General features: G+C 39.8%; 1 long non-coding RNA gene across 3 annotated transcripts; it reads left to right on the top strand.

Moving 5' to 3' along the window:
* The first annotated feature begins 674 nt into the window (after positions 1-674).
* LOC113628707 (uncharacterized) lies at positions 675-21,401 on the top strand. Of its 3 annotated transcripts, XR_003436194.1 has the most exons (7): positions 675-2,013; positions 2,173-2,351; positions 2,436-2,561; positions 5,608-5,806; positions 14,198-14,341; positions 16,310-16,628; positions 18,633-21,401. It is a non-coding gene; the product is annotated as an uncharacterized LOC113628707 (long non-coding RNA). The 3 variants fall into 3 exon arrangements; XR_003436193.1 differs by having other exon boundaries at positions 675-2,351; XR_003436195.1 differs by lacking the exon at positions 2,436-2,561 and having other exon boundaries at positions 675-2,351.
* The last annotated feature ends 307 nt before the right edge of the window (positions 21,402-21,708 follow it).

Raw genomic sequence — 21,708 nt, 5'->3', positions numbered from 1 at the left:
CTTCCTCCCTCCCTCCCTTCCTCCCTCCCTCCCTCCCTCTCTTCCTTCCTACCTCCCTCCCTCCCTCCCTTCCTTCCTCCCTTCCTTCCTTCCTTCCTCCCTCTCTTCCTCCCTCCCTCCCTCCCTCCCTCCCTCCCTTCCTCCCTTCCTTCCTCCCTTCCTTCCTCCCTTCCTCCCTTCCTCCCTCCCTCCCTCCCTTCCTCTCTCCCTCCCTCCCTTCCTCCCTCCCTTCCTTCCTCCCTCCCTCCCTTCCTCCCTTCCTCCCTCCCTTCCTCCCTTCTTTCCTTCCTTCCTTCCTTCCTCCCTTCCTCCCTTCCTCCCTCCCTCCCTCCCTCCCTCCCTTCCTTCCTCCCTTCCTTCCTCCCTCCCTCCCTTCCTTCCTCCCTTCCTCCCTTCCTTCCTTCCTTCCTTCCTTCCTTCCTTCCTCCCTTCCTCCCTTCCTCCCTCCCTCCCTCCCTCCCTTCCTCCTCCCTCCCTCCCTTCCTTCCTTCCTTCCTCCCTCCCTCCCTCCCTCCCTTCCTTCCTCCCTTCCTTCCTCCCTCCCTCCCTTCCTCCCTTCCTTCCTTCCTTCCTCCCTCCCTCCCTCCCTCCCTCCCTTCCTCCCTCCCTTCCTTCCTCCCTCCCTCCCTTCCTTCCTCCCTTCCTTCCTTCCTTCCTTCCTCCCTTCCTTCCTCCCTCCCTTCCTCCCTCCCTTCCTTCCTTCCTTCCTTCCATCTTCTCTTGTACTGATTTCCTTTCTGTTGAGCTGCCTTGGCACCAAATCTTGCATATGGGAAACTGTAAACTTCTAAAAGGCGGGGTTTGGTAAACCCCCCATAACATTTTGCATCACACTCTAAACAAATAATTTCTCAATACAAGTTTAAGGGATACAGACTTAAAGAATCAGAGCTGAATGCCTTGTAATCTTAGCCCTGGTAAGACTGGTTCTCTTGACAGTCCTTGGAGCATCTCCCCAAGATATTTTCTCTGTGTTTTTGCAACGAGGGACAGTTTTTCGAGTCACGTATTTGCTGCTTCATCTGCTGCGGCTCCCTTTCTGTTGTGATCTCTGACCGCGGAGCTGACACATGCGGGCTGTCTCTCCTCTCTCTTACACAGCGCAGCATGTTGGTGCCCCATGTTTTATGTGCCGGCACCCCACTCCTAACATGTTCCTGGGTAACGCGGCTTCTGCTCGAGCGCCCTTGAGACCCACTTAGAGCATGTGCTTGGTTGATCTAAAACTTTTCAGTAACCCTTCTCTGCCTTGAATAGGAAATTACAGGAGAATGCTCTATTTCAGCATCACTTTGCAGTCATTCCACCTTTATGTCTTCCGGTTTTGCATCCCCAAATTGACCTTGTCCGCTGTAGCCATTGTCCAGCGCTCTACAAAGGGGCTGCGTGCGTCCAGAACACGTCTCCAGAACTCTTCATTTTGTTTCGGGAGCGAGCATAGGTAATTCTGATTCCGGGTCAACTCCAGGGGTGTAAAATCTTCAAAGCTGTTGTCTGGTCTAAATATATTGGAAGGCGTTCACTTCTGAAGAGTACATCATCTCCGGAATGTGGATCACTCTGTAAGCCTCTCTTGGAGGAATATTAGCAATGGTCTTCTAAATAGTCTCTCTCTGGATAATTGTTTTGTCACAGGTCATTTTTGAGCTACTTACTGTCACCACTATATGCACAGTATTAATCTAATTTTATTCCCTCAACTTGTGTGTATTCTCATCTTGCTCCATCCCTTTCCCCTTTGTAATATAGACAAGCGTAAATCAACCAAAGGGGTCCTCATAAAAGCTTTCTCTAAACCTCAGATCAGTTCAGGGCCCTCTGTGGGTTTTTTGTTTTTTTCTGTTCAAGTAAATCCTGTGTATTTTCTTCCTAGAAATAATCACAATTGTAACAAAATAATGTACTGGATAATTGTTTAATGTCTGTCTTCCTCCACGTAACCCTCCACGCAGGCACGGGTCTTCTCTTATTCAACGTGGGATTCCCAGCTCCTAGGCCATCGGCTTCAATATGGTAGGCGTTCCGTAGCGGCTGTTGAATTAACATTATCCTCTTACTTTACTAGTTTTACCGACTGCTCTTTGGCTGTTATTTTAATTCTAAGAATGCAATCCTTTGGCCACCAAACTGATAGGGAAGTCTGCTTTGCTGATAAGCTCGCTCTCCCCATAGGCAAATCTACATGTGAATTAAGCCTTTGAAATACAAATTGCTATGGAAACAGCCCCGGGTTCAGTTTGGAAGTGGAGGCTGAGGCTGCCCTTCTCCTGGTGGAGGGAGCTGGTCACAGACAAATCCTGGCTGCCTGGGCTCTCCAGCCCCCAGCACCCGCTAGTACCTTCGTTCTTCAGGTGGGTTACGGTACAATTGATTGTGATTAGAGCACTTAATCTATTCACTGTAACAGATTAGCTTCCTGCTTGATTGTGTTACAGCTTCATCCATTTACTTTGTTTCGATTGTTGCTGGAAATATACGGATACAATCAAGTTTCTGCCCTTGTCAAATTCCTCAGGGTGTTTCTAAATTTCTCCACATAATCTTTCTGACTATTCCTTAAGGTATGTCATTTCCACAGATAACTAATCTCATCCATTACCTTTTTGAATATTCCTAATTTTATTCTTGGAGGACAACTTTATCTCAAACTCGCCGGCAGGGGGTGGGGTGGGGGAGGGGCTCTCCTGTCCTCCCCTGGACTAACCACACGTGGCAGATAACTGGGGGGGGGGGGGGGGGGGGGGCTTGTGGAGACCACCAACCACTCTCCTCTTGCTCCCTTGCCTACTGTCTGCCCCTAAGTTATTACTCTCTTCACCTGAAGGAGTGGCCACGGCACACGCATCTTAGGGGTGAATAAATGTTTAGCACACCCTTAGCTACCTCACTAACAGATTTCATGACATCTGCATTTTGAACCTGTGTATCCAAGTCATACAGAAGTAGAGCACCATGGAATAAGCAAAACATGGAGATAAAGTGCAGCTCCCCAAGTCTAGGCACTAAATTTCCACAACTTATTTTCGGGGTGAACTCCTGCCATCTTAAAAATGAGGATCAGATTCTCAGCCTATTTACTCTGTGCATTATTTTCATTATAAATGTCTATTATTCCAGACTTCGGGAGACCAAAGCAGAAATGAGAGTTAGGGAGAGAGGTTGCTTCTTGGTATCCACACTGATAAAAGCAAGAAGACACAGAGAAATGCAGGAAACCACAAAAAGCAGAGATCAAGAATTCAAAATGTTAAGGGGCCTTACTGTCTCATTCAGTTGTAAAGTCAACCCTTTATTACAGCCTCGAATAGGAATCTAGGTTCATAATGATGACACTGAGGAATCAGTTCGGTAAACACGTAATGGCAGATGCCCTATATGCAGCGTAACGTTTTATATGCAGTGCCCATCCATTTTCTAGCACAGACTATAGGAATTCAACTGCTATATGTTGAATAATACTGTGAGAGTAAACTTCACAGAAACACAATGGAGATTACGTACATTGTATTGCGATTTTTTTTTTTATGGGACCATTTCAAGAGTAGAGTATAAGAAAGTTTAAAAGATATCAAGAATAAACCAAGTGAGCTGGTAACTGAGAGTTTTTTTTAAAAAAAAGGATGAAAAAGGCTTGAGGTATAATCTTTAATGATTATAGGAAAAGGTCGAGAATATAGAGCTTTGAAAAATGCAGAGCTAACGGTGTAGCAGCAGAATCCTAGATCTTCTGAAACTCACAGATTAAAGATTTAAGAGGGCTGTAAATGAGGTAGAGGTAGTATTTGATATAGAAAATGATTAAGATATAACTAAGAATCTCAGCATAGGCAAGGCTCTGGTAAGGCATGTATTAGAAATGTTCAAGGGTGCATGACAGGGGAAAAGGCAGAGGGGAAGATGGTCAGTTCAGGTCAAGGATAACTTAACTACCTGGGGCCTTGGGAGCAAGGAGAAATTTTGGAGGAAAAAGAGCACAGCCAAACTGCTGTCTAGTATAACAAGAAAGTAGACTGTATTCTTTAAAGAATGAAGAATGAATAGACATAAAAGTTCAGGAAGATAACAGAGTCAAACTAAAGAATAAAAGATGTAGATAGGTTAGGTCTGAGACAAGTATAATTGTGATTTTTTTTTTTAAGATTTCCCCTGAGCTTTATTGAGGTATAATTGACAAATAAAAATTTTACATATTTGAGGTATACAATATGGTATTTGATATAATATACATATACAAATAGATTTTATTATGATCACTCCACAGATGAGAAAACAAGTTCAAGAATAATGTGTATATAAAGAATGTGAAAATGGGGCATTTCCAAAGTGAGGTATTTGAGCACCATGGCTGAGAACTACTTGGATGACTCTCTTACATCTAAGGTTATGATATGAGTACTGGGTAGCTGGAGATTAGGAGAGATTTGGGGAGACCAGTATAATTGTTAAATACTGTCATCAGAATTATACTGGGAGACCCAAATTCAGGCTTAATTGCCCTCATGAAGGAAGTATTTAATGAGTTAAGACTGAGGAAGTGTTTCGAAAATTATAGAAAAATGCACCAAAAAAGAGAGTTGTGCATTGAAAAGAAGGGCATTCGTAAGATGGCCAAGCAGCCTCTTGTTACTGGTGGCTCACCACAACGTTAAAGTGTCGGTGACTCCGCTTTTAGTAAGTACGTTCCCTTTGCTCTTCTAATTAAAATGTGTTCACAACAGGGCGTGACACTTAAGAACTTTGACAGCATTTTGAGAATACGCTGCATTCACTCTTGCCTTACCAACTAGAATTATTTTTCCAGATGTTTTCGTTAATTATAAAAACGGAAATTATTGCACTTGGTGCTTTACGATAAACACTCAAGCGGCCGGAGCCGTAAAATATAACCATTCAAGTGATTTATGACAACAGCGCGATGCTTGAGACGTTTCTATTGACTGAAACCTTGAACGATCTCAAGTAAAATATTGAAAGGAATGAAGATGTTTTAGACTAAAGAAAACCAAAGCACTTATCGTTGAGAAGGATAGATTCTTCTCCTTCCCTTCTCCACACAAATATCATCAAAATGTTACCGAACTCAGGTTTGGCTACTGGCCACTCAAAAGCCAATAATTCGAGAAGCAAGTGTCAGTAGAAAGGAAAGGTGCTTTAATCAGAGAAGCCGGCAACCTGAGGAGAAGGTGGTGGATTCATGTCCCGAGACCAACTCCAAAGTCTTAATTGATGATCAGAAAATCTCTTATAAGGAATAAGTTGGAAAAGAAACCTTTATTTTGATCAGGTCGTTTCATAAAATTTTATGATGTCACAATAATGCTATTAATTCAGGTATTCAAGACCACTGGTAATAAATTCATTAAACGTCCTGCTATGTTACGAAGTTAAAGTGTTGGTAGCTTTTTGGGTCCATGATAGTGCCTTCAGCGTCGCCTTTCTCAGAAGAATATTTGATGGACAATATTGACCTCTTGGAACTCGATATTATCATTTCCAATATCTGAGGCCAGTTTGAAATTATTTTCCCCCAAATGGGATTACAGAATGAAGAAGTCCACGTCAGTTAGCAAATTTCTTGAAAGCTGACTTTGTATATCTGTCCCTCAGGAACTGGAGTGAATGTCCTTTTCCTGGAGGCCACAAAGGCAGCCTCTACACATCCAATGCCAGGTGACAAGGATGCATGAATATGACTAGCACAGAAGGGTCGGAAGCAAAGCTATAAATGAGAAGTCAGGGAGATGTTGCCTTCGTTCTGAGAAGAGAACGTTCTGAGAAGGAGAACTCTTCAGCTGTGCCTGAGAATGTGAGTACTCCCGCTGAATGAAGACGTGTTTAGTCAAGGAGAGAGGGCTGTGTGTGTGTGTGTGTGTGTGTTTCCTACTCAGCTCTTTTATTTTTCAAGAGTAGTCTCTGATAACTTACTTTGGCATTCTCTCCAGGAGAGCACAGTTTCAGTGTCAATATCAAGCTGGTTGCTTTTTGCTCTGCTGTGAATAGCAGCCCTGACCAATCTATTTCAAAGGACAACACTCCAGGCATAACACACAATGCAAGTGTAACATGGCAATTTGATTTTCAAGGAGCACTTCATAGGAAGCAGGGTTAAACAAGCAGCAAGCCAGTCAGCTCTTGAAAATGTATCAAACCCAGTGAAGAATCCCAGAGTAAAGGAACACGCTCAGCTTTCTGCAAAACCGATCGTATCCCAAAGGTCGAAACTTGTCTTATTCTCGGTAATCTTGAGCTCACCTCCCGAAGTCTTTGCCCTTCCTGGAGCATGGTTTGGTGCTCTGAGACCCCAGGCTGAGGGGCCTCAAACTCCACTCAAGAGCTCCATGGCCAGTTTCTCTTTCCCGCTCCCAGAGATGTCTAACCCGTGAACATACATCATATAACACATTCAAGACCGACACAATAAATAGAACTGAATGCATGTATTCAGAGAGCCTCATACAGAGAGTAAAATCCTAAAAATAAGACAGGCTATCTTAAATTATCACAAAGAATTTGGGGGCAGGAAGAACCTCACCAGAGCAAAGCAGGACTTAATTTCTAATGCTCTTCCTCCAGGCCTCCCAACCCCTTAAACAACCATGGGGTGTATGTATCAGTAGCAGTCACCCCAAGACAAACTCTTAGAGTGAATTCTGACTCCTTGCCTTAAAAATCAGAATACTTTCTTCTAGAGCAGTCAGAATGTTTGCATCTTCCTTTCCACAGATCCGAATCAAAGCTCGGGTTCAGGTCTCAGTCTTCTCGTGCCTGGTCTGTCACTTTCCCTTGACAATGTCACATGGTTCCTCAACACTCTCCTGGCTTCTCTGGGATTTTAGTATCGGTCAGAGCAGTCGTCTGACCGGGCTTTGTTACCTGCCTCTGGTTTAGGGCAGCAGTTCTCAAATATTTTGTTCTCAGGACCACTTACACACGGTTAAAAATTTCTGAGAACCACAATGTAGGTGCGTGTTACATCTATCAATATTCACCGTATTAAAACTTAAAATGGAGACATTATAAACATCTATTTATTAAGTAAAACATAATAAACCCATTACATGTTAACGTAAAATATTTTGTGAAAAATAACTAGATTTTTCAAAACAAACACACATTTAGTGAGAAGAGTGGTGTATCACTTTACATTTTTGCAAAGCTCTTTAATGGCTGGCTTAGAGAAAGAGTGCTGGATTCTTGTTTCTCTTTCTGAATTCCATGTTGCAATGTGTTCTTTTAATTGAAGTTCCAGAAGAAACTGTGGCCTCACACAGCTGTGTCCTTGGAAAAGGGAGGGGAAGAGTATTTTAATTGTCTCATCAGCTAATTTGGGATTTTCTTCTTTGATACAACACCAAATCTTGACAAGTGATAATTTCTTAAATGCTATGTGCAACATAGGAATTGATACCATATCAATGAACTTCTTTTACTCTATTACATTGAAATCCATTGGCTTATCTTGTACTTGAAAGCATCTTTTACCCATGTGTGCTATTGCAACATCATGCATTGGTCATCTGGAAAATATTGAGTAACTGATTTATGCAGCTCTTACAAATATTTATGATTTCATTATACAATACCAAAAAGTAATATTTATTATTATAACTACCGATCTCATAAGAAAAGTCAGGTACTTGTGAGATGCTGTTAAATCTCACTGTTGTGAAGGTAAGTATTCCAAAATGTAATTTTCACGTAAAAATTCAAATTTTATCACTGATGACACCTACTGATGGTTGTTTTCCTTTGATGTACCAGGCTTGCTTTATTCATTTTCAATATAATGTCTGCCAAATACCCAAATCTGTATAACTATAGCTTACCTATTAATCATTTGTTCAAATAAAACATCTTTTACAAAAACATTGGCTAATTTTAGCTTACAATTCAAACAATCACAACGTTTTCCTCATGACAACATCATACTTCACTACAGAGCTGACATACTTTATGTGTAATCCCCATTTTGTCACACAGAACGTTAAAAAAACGTTTTCAAGGGTTGACATTTAATAAAAATTAATACTATTTTCTGCCTCATCAAGGACATTCTTAAGAGGAACTGGCTTTTTTTTTTAACCTCAAGCTTGTGATTGTGAAAAACAGGTTGACAGCTACATAGTTTGGTGCCACTGTCTTGATTCATGCTCGTGTGGCAGCCGTTTTATCCATCGTTGCTTTTACACCATCATTGCTTTTACACCATCATTGCCAGTGTCAACACAGTGGAAAAGGCAAATGATGCCTGAATATTATTATGAAAAGTGTTATGACTTCATGGACCACGTGGGAATGTCTCAGGAACCCTCAGGGCCCATGCACCACACCTGAAGTGCTGGCCTAATACAGGGCATGCCCAACGCTGGCTGCATATTAAAAGAAGGGAAAGCTTTTAAAAATACCTATGCCCAGGTCCAAAGTCAGACCAATTAAGTCAGAACCATTGAGAGTGGGGCTCAGGCATCAGTATGTTTTAAAAGCTTCCCAGGTGTTTCTACTGTCAGCAGAGTTGAGAAACTTCAGTCTGGTCTCAGTGGTGTTTGAACCTGTTTTCAAGTCTATGTTTCTTCTTTTCTCCTTTATTATTCTGACTTTTCCCGCATTCTTTGATGTGCCAAGAACACTTACCAATCACTCTTCCAACTCGTTCAAATCTTATATTCTTTAAAAAAACCTTTTCAGACTTTAAGTAAAGAAGGTGATAAAAATAAAACATTAATGAACTCATCACCTAGCTTGTGCAATTAATTGGTGATTTTTTTTTTTTTACTGTATTTCATTGCTTTTTATTAAAAGACAAATATCAAAATAAAAAGCTTACCTCCACTTTTTTCTTTAAAAAAAAAGTCAGGGGACTAGTTTAGAGTAAGTATCGATTTAACTCATTCTCTTGTAATTACTCCCATGACAGGGAATGATGGTCAAAAGGCTGTTCTCTCAGAATAAAAGTTTCTGAATCACAAAGAAGGGTACATTCCCCTCTCTGTACTATACCCAGAGAAGCACAAGGACGATTGTAAAACACGTCTAACAATGGATACATTTTTAAATGTTTTCTTCTTCGTTCATCACAGCACTTTATCTTGAAGCCGTTTGGTTTAGTGAGAATGTATTCTATTCTTTCCTTTGGGTTTTCAGATGATTATTGATTACTACATGAACTTGTTCTTGGGAAAGAATCCACAGTTTTGTTTTGTTTTGTATTTTCTAATAAGCAAATAAAGAAAATCGTGTTGCAATTTATTAAATTCCTTCATATACATAACACTTTACTCGATTTTGAATTTCACTGGATAGACTACTCTGGCATCAGTGGATGAAGAGTTGAGCTTGTTGATATAAATTACATGATAGCTCTCTATAAGTGACAGAATTTCCTGATAAATATTAGGTCAGAAATCAAAGGTTAACAGGATTATAAAAATAAATTTTCTGCTTATGACATCTTCTCCTATGCAAAAATATAAAAGCCTTTTAAAGATAACATCGTTTTTTATGCTAACCCTCCCACATCTGAGCACACTATTTTCTCCTTCCTTAAAAAAATAAAAAAGGCCAAGAGAGTCTCAGATGACCAGTGACACCAAGGGAGCGAATGGCAAAAATCCATGAATCCAGCTTGTGGGCCACAGGACACTAGCCCTCTAGCATGGTTGATAAAATTATTTACAAAATGTCATTTGAACACTTTATTAGATGGGAATCGGAGGGAAAAAATTATTTTTCTCCCTTCATATGGACTGTAGCTCTGAACGGTTATCAAATTGTCTGATATAACACTAAAGAGTGACTGATACTCAGAGTCTGAAAGAGAAGGAGAGAATTCCTCCAGGTCAGAAGAAGAGGATAATGCTTTTTTTAAGAGTCTATCAAGAGATTGATGAAGAGGAATTTCAGGCAGGCACAGGAAATGGCTAGAAATAAACGCCTCAAGCTTTGCTGGTCTTCCACCATCGCATTTCAGAGCTGGCACAGGGAAGAGCTTCACAGCCTGATTGACCGCGAAGCAGTTAATGTTCCCATTAAAACTTGCTAAATTAACTCTGTATGCTTGTGGACGAATAGCAAAAGGTCAGGCCTGAGGTTTCACTGGCTTAACAATATTCAATTTTCTTTTATTATCATTATTTTCACTCTCTTTTAAATTATCATTGTTTCAAATAAATTACTTAAACTATCAGTACATCAAATTTCTATGAAATGGGGAAGTAACATTAAACAAATCCAATCATGATGCTCCCTTCATGGGCCACATTTACCTTGAATTGAGGTCCTCTCTTTTCCTGCTGGACCACTGAGATGGGACTTCAAAGCAGTGTGCATGTGAGCTCCCTTCGCTTTTATCTGTGACAGCGCTAGTACCATTTGGGGACTATCTTGGGGGAAAAAAGTTACATCTGCATACAATTTTGTATCTTGTCTTTTCTTCCTTGCAGAGGGTTACCTAATGGATTCATTAACTTGTCAGATTATTTGGTTACTGTCTGTTTCAATCATTTCTACTAATTTTTCATCTCCACTTTTCCTGTTAACTGAGAAATTTTGATGTTTAGTTTGTTTGGCTTTCCTTACACTACGTATTTATTTGAAATATCCCGGCTTATTTCCATTTTTACAATCCCTTTTTCCCCTCCCTTCCCCTTCCTTTCCTGCTCCCTGGTTCTCATCGTTATTTCAAAATTATTGGGAAGGTTCATAGATCTCTAACTATTTTTCAATATTTACCATGTCCTAGGCATGGAGATATATAGATATAGACATAGATATAGATATCTTTTTCATTTTCACAATCATACTCTGAGGTAGGAATTATCATTTCCCCCAGTTTGCAGATATCAACCTCAAGCTTAGAAAGAACAGGTGAATTGACCAAGATAGTAGGTGGCGGAGTCATAGGTGGGATGAGATTCTTAACTGCTCTGCCTATGATTCTGTCTCTAACCATAGCCACAGAGTATCCTTTAAAAAAGGAAGTTATTAACTAATATAGATGATGTTAACCTCGAAAGAATTAAAATGTATTCCAAATTACAGAAGCTTCCCTTCATGATTCTTTACAGGACTATTATCTGTAGATTTATCCAAAGCCATCTTGAAGGCATTCATGTTTTTTATACTTAGCATCTCACAGAGTAGAATTTTCAGAAGTTTATTATTCATCCAATTAAGCTGCTTTTCCTTTTAGACCTTTAAAAGTTCTCCACTCATCACTCCTTTGAGCTTCATGGCATTTTTCTGAATTGCTGCCTTATCTGTGTTCACTTCCTTCCTTTCTTCTTATATTATTGGCATCTGTCATATCTCATCTAAGCTTTGACTTTTCAGAGTCGTAATTCAGTCAGTCTGTTACTACACTGTTGTCTCTACTTCTTCTTGATGTCTCTAATTGCCCTCCTTCGGATCCTTTTCCCACTGGCTGTATTCTTCTGAAAGTACAGATCAAACAGATGTCACAAATTATTACTGATATGAAAGCTTTGCTTGGGAACTACTGTGAAGGATGGGTTGAAAAAGGGAGACGCATCTAAAAGTCACAAAGCTCTTGCAGTAATTAAGAGGTGATGAGGCCTTGCTGGGGGGGACGGGGATGGGTTATAAGAAAAGGAACTCAAGTTAATGAAAGGAATTTTGGTTAAGACACAGCTCTTGGCATTTGCCCACTAAACGGCCTTGGGCAAACACTGTAGGTCTTTGGGCCTTAATTCTTTTACTTCCAGGAAGAGAGCTGTAATGTCTACCTTACCCATTGTTTTGAGCATTAGAGGAAATATATTCATACAGATTTATAGGAAGTACTCCAGAAGTTGTACTTATTACAATCTTGGTTTGGGACAATTAGGTTAAAAAGGGAGATATAGGGAATGAAGGAGAAAAAGAATGAAAAAGAACTCCAAGATGTTCATCCTGAGAGACTGGGATAATATTAGTACACCTTGAATTATTTCTGGCCTTCGAGATTTCTAGTTTGTTCCTAATCTGCCACAATATATGGGATTTTGGTTCTCATTTGGAAAAATAACCATCTTTGAAAAGATATATTTTTGATAATACTGGCTTATTATTTGCCAGGTAACTGTGCTATCTGTGAGTTTCTGTGTGTAAGAAGTTGGGAAAGAGGGGCAGTAACTGGTGGGAGAAAAAGAGTCAGAGTTAGGCAAAGGGGTAGGAGGAAGAAAGATGGGAGGTGGTTCTTTCTGATGCATAGCTTACACTTTTCCTGGGTTTGCTCCAGAGTGTTTTTAAACAGTGTACAGATTTCCTGCTCATTATTGATTCTGCCTTACAGTACCTGTATTTTATCATGGTTTGTTTCCTAAAGCTGAGTAACCAAGTGATAGATTTTTTTCAAGTGTTTGCTCTCCAAGAAGACGTTGATTCCTATTATATCGTGGCTTAATTCACAAATACTTCCAGCGAGGACTTCTGTTCACTGCTCAGATTCAAGGCTGCAGCCATTTCTCCTTCCCTAAATTATTCTTGCCCAATGGAGAAATTTCACCAATAGAGTAGTAGGGTAGTCTTACATTACAATCACTGTGTTTTAAAATTTGCATTTCTCCCTGTTAGTACTCATACTCCTAGCTTAGAATGATTTATCCTTGTCAACTTTCTGTCATATGTTCCACTGCCATTTAAAAAAAATAGTAGGTGGCCTAACACCAAGTACATACTTTCCACAGTAAGATTTCAATGCCGTGATGCCTTCTGCTCCCCCCCCCACCCCACCCCGCAATGCTATTCCTCCTCCCGTCTCTTGGTAGCCTTCCTAGTGATTTGTAATCTGCATGCTCTCTATCCTCTTTCATCTTCCAAGCATCTGACATTCAAATTTTAGGCAGGCTTTCCTTTCACTTGCTAATGTGTTTTCATTAGGGCTTTTAACACAGGTGTTGAAGAATTTACACAGCCCAGTAGGGCTTTTCTATTTCCTCCCACAGTTCAATTGGCCAATGTAATAAACAATTTAGTCCTTCCTATTTTCCTTAAATACTCTATAAAATACTCTATAAAATTCCTTCATTACTCTCAACTGAGCCTTGGAAGCTAAAAATCTTACATCTCACATTTTTTTTAAAAGTTGGCTTTCTGGAATTTTTTAAAAAATTTATTTATCTATTTTTGGCTGTGTTGTCCCTTTGTTGCTGTGCGCGGGCTTTCTCTAGTTGCTGTGAGCCGGGCTACTCTTCGTTGCGGTGCTCGGGCTTTTCATTGCAGTGGCTTCCCTTGTTGCGGAGCACGGGCTCTAGGCTCACGGGCTTCAGTAGTTGTGGCTCGTGGGCTCTAGAGCGCAGGCTCAGTAGTTGTGGCACACAGGCTTAGTTGCTCTGCGGCATGTGGGATCTTCCCGGACCAGGGCTCAAACCCGTGTCCCCTGCATTGGCAGGCGGATTCTTAACCACTGCGCCACCAGGGAAGCCCTGGAATTTTTAATTCAAGAATTATTTCCCTGTATTTAATTGATTTTATCGGAAGCTAATTTGAACCTTGTTTCAGGCAAAGTTCATCTTTCCTTAATTAGTACAGCAAGCACATATTTTTCCTGAATACGCTTGCCATTCATGCATTAAAACTTTTGGTTGCATTTATTTGGGTTGCATTTATTAAATGTTGTCTTAAGAAATACCATTCAGAAGTCTTGGATTTGATTCTTCAGTCTATTAACCAGAATGGACCATCAGCCTCTCCAGTGGCAGGGCACCTTCTTTGTGCCACTGAAATTCCTTCATTCAAATGGCTACTGTTCCCCGTGTCTCCTCTATGGTTGTCTGATACATTAGTATCTGGTAGGGAAATCACATCCTTCAGATTTTACAATTATTGTAATTTTAATCATTTGTGATTCCACAATTCGTTCTACTACATAACTTTATTTCTAAGTTCCCTTCCTTAACTAACACTGAAGCTATAACTAGAAGGTAAGCTACGTCAAAAATACCTGTGTTCTTCCTTGTCATCTGGAGGTCACCCTCACTATCCTATTTCCCCTGCAACCCTGAGAGATGATTGCATGCGCTTCCGATTCTCTCAATCAATCTCAGATTAAAAAAATTAAAAAAGTCTATCATGTCATTCTGAGATAAATATGTAAAACTCTGTAATGAAAAACTATTCAGGTATTCCTAAGTTTAAGACCATAGACCATAACCAACATAAAGCTTGATTTTTATAACTGAACTATTTTTGCTGCTATCAGAGCAAAAGTACCTTTGATGAGCATTCATGATTGTTGAAAATGGGGAAAGCAGAGACGGAAGCAGCAGCAGAAGACCTCTGAGAGACAAAGGTGCACCGAAACTACACCCACAGGAGCTGCCTGCAGAGATTTGCTTAAGTACAGGTAGGTGGGCTTGAGGATGTGCTTTTCAGTTTGTTTCTCCTTTCCTCTCCAGCCACTCCTCTGATCTACTTGGACAATTTGTTCTGAAAGGTCTGAATTGGATGTAGAGGAATATTAAAATTCATCAGATATCTGAACTAATCATCTTTGCATTTTCACTGTATAGATACATCCTGGGAGTAATTACTCATCTCTCACAATATACAGAATATTTTATTTTAATGAAACAATTAGAAATCAATGTAAAGAATTATTTAATATGAACACAGACCGTTACCAGAAATGCTGTAGGAATTCAGAAAAAGAAGACATTGCAAATAATTTTCACACACCAGTTAGGATGCTAGTGAGACACAAAGAAATGTGACTTTAGTAAGGTAGTTGTTCTAGGCATGGGAAAACCACTCAAGCAAAGGCACAGAGATGGGGTCTCCACGGCACATATTCAGAGGGCTGGAAGGAAGCCCACTTGATTTGATGGAGGCCGTAATTCGAGGACAGGAAGAAATTATATAGTGGAAGGCAGCTTGACGTACGATCTTGAATATGAAACGACGTGAGATGAGACCCAGTCATTCAAGGAACTAGATCTAACCCTACAGAAAAGTACTGAAGAGTTTTAGTAGAGATGAGTTTTATAAAGTATAGTCTATGAGCAATATACTGTACAGAGTGAGATGGGAAAAGAATGAGAGCATTTGCAATAATTTGGTCATGAGGTTGATGGTAAAGGTCTAGGCTAGAGTGGCTATTCTGGTAATAAAAATAAAGAGATGTGAAGCACAGTGCAAGAGAAAAAGTCGACTGTACTTGGTGTCTGCAGGGGAGCCAAGAAGTTTGGGAAAAGAGAATGCTAAGGAAATAAGAGTTCCCAAAATATTGTTTAATACATTTTTTTCCTTCATTCTCATTATAAATTCTATAGTTGGGGTAAAAATGAAATGAAAAAAAAATACACTAGATCCTCCTGGAGAACTGAATGTGATTAAAGGGTCAACAGTTTTTAGACATGGATCTGTTTTGATACTGTAACTCAAGATCTAACTGGTAAAACTTGATCAATGATCCTATTTACTTATAAACTGAGTAGAATTTTTTGTGATTTGTATGTTAAAGACAAAACACAATGAACTTTAACAAGCGGGATTTCAAAATGTCATTAGTGTTAGTTCATTAGTTCTATTAAATGTTTTTTTACTTCAACGAGAAACAAAAGCAGTATTCTATTTTGCCTTTGCTGCATTAGTTTAGGACAGAGTCCTAGTTTTCTAATTTTTTTCCTCTAATGTTAAAACACAGGATCTGATTCCTTTTTGCACAACATTTGCTGTGATTGACTTTCTAACAAGGACCTCTGTGACTCTACTGCTCCTGGGATGAGGAGGTGTTTTAGATAGAGCCTTGGCTTGAGGAGGAATTATCTTGTTGCACAAAAGATTGGATTTCCTCAGAAAAAAAATTTTTTTTCTCTAAAATACTTTCCTGTTACTCAGTATCAGATACCTCACTGGGCAAGAGGGGTTAATAGCCACCTGCTTGCTGTCTTATTATTTCCTGTCCATTTAAATATAGGCTGGAAACATATCCCTAGATCCATTGGTACCATCTTAACCAGCAGTAAGGAGGACATTACAAATGTTACTTCTATTCTGATTCTCCCCAAATCATGCACGAGTGCAGAGCTGCTTTAAAAACTGCTGTTTCTTTCTATTTATTCTTCTAAGCTTAATTGAACAAAGTGTACATTTAGGTATTGAAAATATTACGTATAAACACATTCTACATAGAGAGATTTCAAAACTTACGGATCTGCTTCACGACCTTCGAACTCCAGGAACTATCTTATTTGGATGATGATAATATCAATAGTTAGCACTTACCATGTACCGGGGACCATTCTAAATATTTTTAACATGTTAACTCCTTTAATCCTCACAGTAACCCAATTTTATTATCCCCATTTTCCAGATGAGGAAACTGAAGCTTGTAGAAGTTAAATAACTTTCCCAAACAAAGTGGCAGAAGCAAGATTTTAAAGCCTGGCCTTTGTTTTCAAGAATCCTGAGCCCCTGGAGAAATTATACCAAGGCAGGAGACCAGCGCCTCTGAGCACGAAGGAAAGAGCTGCAGAGATACCCGACTGTAATCGCAGAGTCCGCAACCTTGTGAAAGGTGCTGAGTGGCTCCGAAGCATGGAAGCTGACCCTCGGGGACCATGTGGGGCTGGAACATGAACGTGTTTGAGGCATCCAGAATCGGTGGAGCATCCCCGTGTGGTCAGTTCTGGGTGAGTCTCCACACACCCAAGGAACTTTGAGGACCTTGGAACAGAAGGACACCCATAGTTATTGAAATGGACTTCGCCACCAGACTGTCAGAGTGGGGCTCAGAGACTAATTTTGTCTTCAAGTAAACAACACTACTTAGCACACAGGGGTTTGTGGATTCAGACATATCCTCATTTGAGTAGAAACAACTTTAGAGCCACATACAATCCGCTTTTCCACCACCTGCTTGTAAAAGATCACCAAAATTATCAAGTAGAGCAAAAATCACATAGTTATTTAGGAAGCAGTGCATGTCTTATACCTTCCCAGCTTTTCCACATCATCATTTTCCTCAAAAGCTAGACTTTGAGGAATCAATCAGATTTATTTTTAAGTTGAAAATACCATATATTAACAACATTAAAAAGCAACAGAATATCTCCCAAGGGTACTAACTACCACAACGATAACTATATTTTCATATTATCTTTCACTTGCATGATTTCACATATTTGCAGTCATATCTTGTTGACTGTTCCATTTCTTTCTCAAAGCCCATGAATGTTAATGCAGCAAATTATCTTCTAAACTTGAGAATAACAGAAAAGATATGATTTGCATGTTCTTCAATTCTTAGACTGATGCTCCCCTCCCCCCTTTTTTTTTAACCACTACATGTTTTCTTTCCTGAAATACCTTGGGTTTTCCAGATAACCTGGGCTTTTGAAATAGCTCAGACCTATTCTGGCCAAATAACAAACCCAGCAGACTCCCCTTCCCCATTGTCATGGTGGCTCCTCCTCTGTTAGTAATTTGATGGAAAGAGTACTGGGGGAATCAGGCCCCAGTTCTAGTCCTCTCTCCATCTACCTTTAGGAGTTTGTGTGCAAATTAACCAACCACCTTTAGGAGTTTGTGTGCAAATTAACCAACCTTATATAGTTAGCATTAAAATGTGACTGCAAATGGTGATGCTGTCTACCTTCCAAGGTTGTTGTGAGGATCATATTACCAAAATCTGATCAAAAACGTTTCAAAACTTTGACACAGAACATAGATGTAAACTGTTGCATAGGATAAAATTATTATCTTAAATGTAATTGCAATGGCTTTTCCCACCTATCATTTCTAAGCATTCAACTGAGTTTAAGAAATAATTGATACATGGAGTGGCCTGTCGTGTGTGGGTACCACTGTCTGAAAGATGTTGAACCAGCTACAGAGCATCCTGAGATAGGCAATATTATCATTCACTGCATAGCACCATTAGTTAGAGGGAATGCTTTAAATCCAACTAGGTGAGCTACTTTCTTTCTACTCGGTTTTAGAAAAAGGTACTGAACTGTCATTAAGAAAAAACTGATAACGATTATATAAACTTCACAGATGTTTACTCCATTATCCTTTTTGTCATTTATGCAGAGGTCATGTTTCCCTCACAAAAAAGCCCTGAGCTGACCACGGAGCAATAGGATTTACCAAGAGCAAAAGCTTTGTGATCTGTTTTCTTCTTCTTTTTGAAATTATCACTTTCTTCTGTAGTTAGTCTTTGTAGACCTGACTGATTTTAGAATGTCCTTCTCTTAATCAAAATTAAGAACATAAAACATTGAACGTAAAGGCAAATTAAGCAGGTCTCTTACCTTAAAATTAGTTGATAAAAATTACCTAGAATTTATCTTACCTCTAAAGGAATGAATTGGATTAGTGGGTTTTTTTGTTTTTATTAGAAAATTTATCATAAACTTATGTGAGAGAGATTTAGCTCAAATTAAATCAAAGGGTTGTACGTCAACTATATTTCAATAAAAATTTTTAAAAATTTTCTCTTTAATGAAATCAGAGGGGAAAAGTGACCTTAGAGACAGTAGTGGTTAAAAATAAAAGGCCACAAATTATTTAACACTCCTGACATTGGAAAGAGCTTGCGACTGCTTTAACGAATAGAGTATAGTAGAGGAGGCGCCATGATTTCCTGAGCCACATCATAAAAGGTTGCGCCTTCTGCCTCATTCTTTTTCCAGGTGCTCTTTTTGAGGGAAGTCAGATCATGGAAGAGGTCCTGCTACACTGAGACAACACACATTGGAGGGGCATCTTTGGGAGCATCCAGAGAGAGAGCCCCAGCTCCATTCCCAGCCAACAGCCAGTCTCCAGCGCAGCTACGTGAGTTACCCTCTGGGACATCTCGGCCAGCTGAGCCCCCAGAGGACTGCCGCCCTGGCTGACCTCCAGACCATGACTGCATCAGAGTCTCAGGTGAGATAAGCCTAGCCCAGCCCTGCCCAGACCCCTGACACACAAAGTCATGACAAAATAAAATGAAACGCCTCTAAGTTCGGGGATCATTTTTTACACAATAAGATTTACTAGAATGGTAGCCTTAAAATTAATTTATGTGACTCTTAGGTAGTTAGTAAGGCTAATGTACAATTTTCAAACAACCAAAGTTCCTACTCCTGGTTTTATCATTCACTAACCCTGTGAGCTAGCCAAAGTGTCATTTTAATGCCTTGGTCCCTTTGTCTATAAAATGGGAATATTTCCTTAGAGTTATTTTAAAGTTTAAGTGAGAATACATGTAAAAATCTTTTCAGAAGGGAGCATGTGTAAAGCATGATCTTCATACTAAACTTAGCTAATAAGTAAAAATTATAATGCAAATGTCTTATAATAGAAATGCAATGTTAGTTTTTCTTACAGATCAAATTTTCAGAGATATTTAAGATATTTTTCTTATTTTCCATAATAATGTTTATTGTTGGATTGAGGGAGTGAAAGAATACAAATTCAATCAAAGTACATAAAAGCATATGCTTATTTAGAGGTTCATTTTCTTCTCCCTTCTTGTTGTGATATTACTCTCCATGATGTATTATGGGTTTTAGGGGTCATTTGTATTCATCATAAAAATCTCCTTTGGTATTATTAGAGCTCACTGTGGGATGCTTAGGACTGTCTGAAAGTCATTCATCATTCAGAATTTATGATAAAACCACTGTTAGGCAGCTCCTAGACACTCTGTCATATTTATACTTCTGGAAAACAACATAGTGAAAGAACATTTAGGAAGTGACCTTGATGCTTCCACATTGTGCTATTGGGATAAATATCATCAATGCTAGAACTTTTTAGCATCAATTCTATCAAGAATCAACTGCTAATATATCTGAAAAGCTACATTCCCACATTTTATTTCTGACTATTTCCCTCTGAGTGTAAATGAGCTGTTTCTAGCAAGCATGGTCCTTGATGTGACATTGGAGTGTACCTTCAAATCATTGACAATTACTAAGGTCTTTCAAGAGATGAAGGCTGCAATCTTCAGATTGTATTTCTGGGAATTATATATATATATATATATATATATATATATATATATATATATATATATTTAGCCAGACTACCTTTTCTGTAGAAGGAAGAAAGTTGCTGTGCAAAGAAACTGAGCTGTCCCCTTGAATAAGCCTCACGGGTCTGAAAATCTGCTTCTAAAGGGTGCCCAACTCACGGTGAGGCCAAAAAACCCTAAATATCGGAGTTTGGAGCAAAGAAAGGTTTATAGCAGGGCCAAGCAAGGAGAATGGGTGGCTCGTGGACCCCCAGAAAAGCTCAAACTCCCCGAAGTGTTTCAGCAAAGCATTTTTAAAGGCCAGGTGAAGGAAGGGCATCCCAGGGTGTGTGATCACCTCATGTGCAATTCTCTGATTGGTTGATGTTGAGGTCATAAGGTGGTTAACAATATCAATCCTAAGGCACCAGGTCTAGGGGCTATGCGCTCATGACCATCAGGTAGTTAATTTCTGCCATTTGGTTGTGGTTTCTAGCATCTGAAAAACTCAAGAAATACGCATGAGATACTATTATCTGGGTACTTCTGGGTACTTCAGAGAGGAGTGACAGCAGATATGGGGGAGGGTTCTGTCCCAGAAAGGCCCCGTAGGGCCACAGAGTCCTGCTGGTTACAAGGGAAGTTGTGCTTCTCTGTCTCGATAGGTATCTACCATTTCCTGGAGTCATAGATTACACAGGAAATAGAGGAGACGCCCTGATTTCTCATCATCCCAGTGATACTACCTCTCTTACCTATGCGAGGGTGGTGAACTGTGCAGTTTATCCACAGTGCTCGTGTGCATGCCTTCTCTTTCTGAAAGCAGTAAAGAAAAAAAAATCACCCTTTGTGTAGAATATTTAAGACAATGCCAACCCTCGTTTTGGAAGACTAGAAATTATCTTATTAAGTGTTGTTGTTTTCCAGTACCAAAGCCAGTTCTTCAATGCAAAGTACAAAGTGTGAAACTTTCTTGTAAAAAAAAAAAAAATCCTCCATGATTCTAATGAAGAAGAAAAGCAAAAATTACACAGAATTCAGAGTCCCCCCAAATTTGGATACTTATTTTTTTTCCAGGCTTATTTCTCCTTATTCTCTCCCGATGGCCCTACTCCCACTGTAACCAGTCTCTCATTGGCAAACATGCTCTTAGACTTTACACAAACTATTCCCACTGCTAGGAATGCACTTCCCTGTTATTCCAACGGTTGAAAAAGCCCTGCCCTTCCCCAAGCGCTCCACTGAATTCTAATTTCTAAAACTTCCCATATGTTCTCCAGCCGGAATTATCTGTCCCTCAGACATACCTTCAGGGGAATCTGTTTATACTTCTATCAGTGGTCTATTGTGAACTGTATTTTATCATTCATTATATACCATGTTTGAGATTAAAGATGCTTAACACGTTGGTTGTCAAGAATTGTGAAGCGTCTAAGACTTTATCTGAATACAAGTCAACGAGTGTGCCTAACAGATTTATGAATGCTGGAAGAAGACATGAAACTCCCAGGTCAGAAACAAAGGACTTCACTACCCACAGATGCAGCAGTGGCCAGAGAATCTGTATTTGCACCATTTCTCTGAATCCTGAATCCCACCAGGTGCCATGAAGAAGGCAGGTGTTGCCTGCATAGGTAGTCAATTGCATAATGGAAAGGAACCCAAATCCTTTATAATGAGCAGTAAGCCTGCCTGACCTTTGCCCAGAGGAAGACGTTACCTTTATGACGCTGGACAGTACTCAGACCTGCCTTTGCTGCAGAGAGAGC

Source organism: Aethalodelphis obliquidens, unplaced genomic scaffold (genome assembly GCF_003676395.1).
Source record: "Aethalodelphis obliquidens isolate GAN/ISIS:26980383/991018 unplaced genomic scaffold, ASM367639v1 scaffold25, whole genome shotgun sequence".
NCBI classification, from domain to species: domain Eukaryota; kingdom Metazoa; phylum Chordata; class Mammalia; order Artiodactyla; family Delphinidae; genus Aethalodelphis; species Aethalodelphis obliquidens.
Note: the sequence above shows the minus strand (reverse complement) of the source record. Positions and strands in the feature narration are given on the sequence as shown.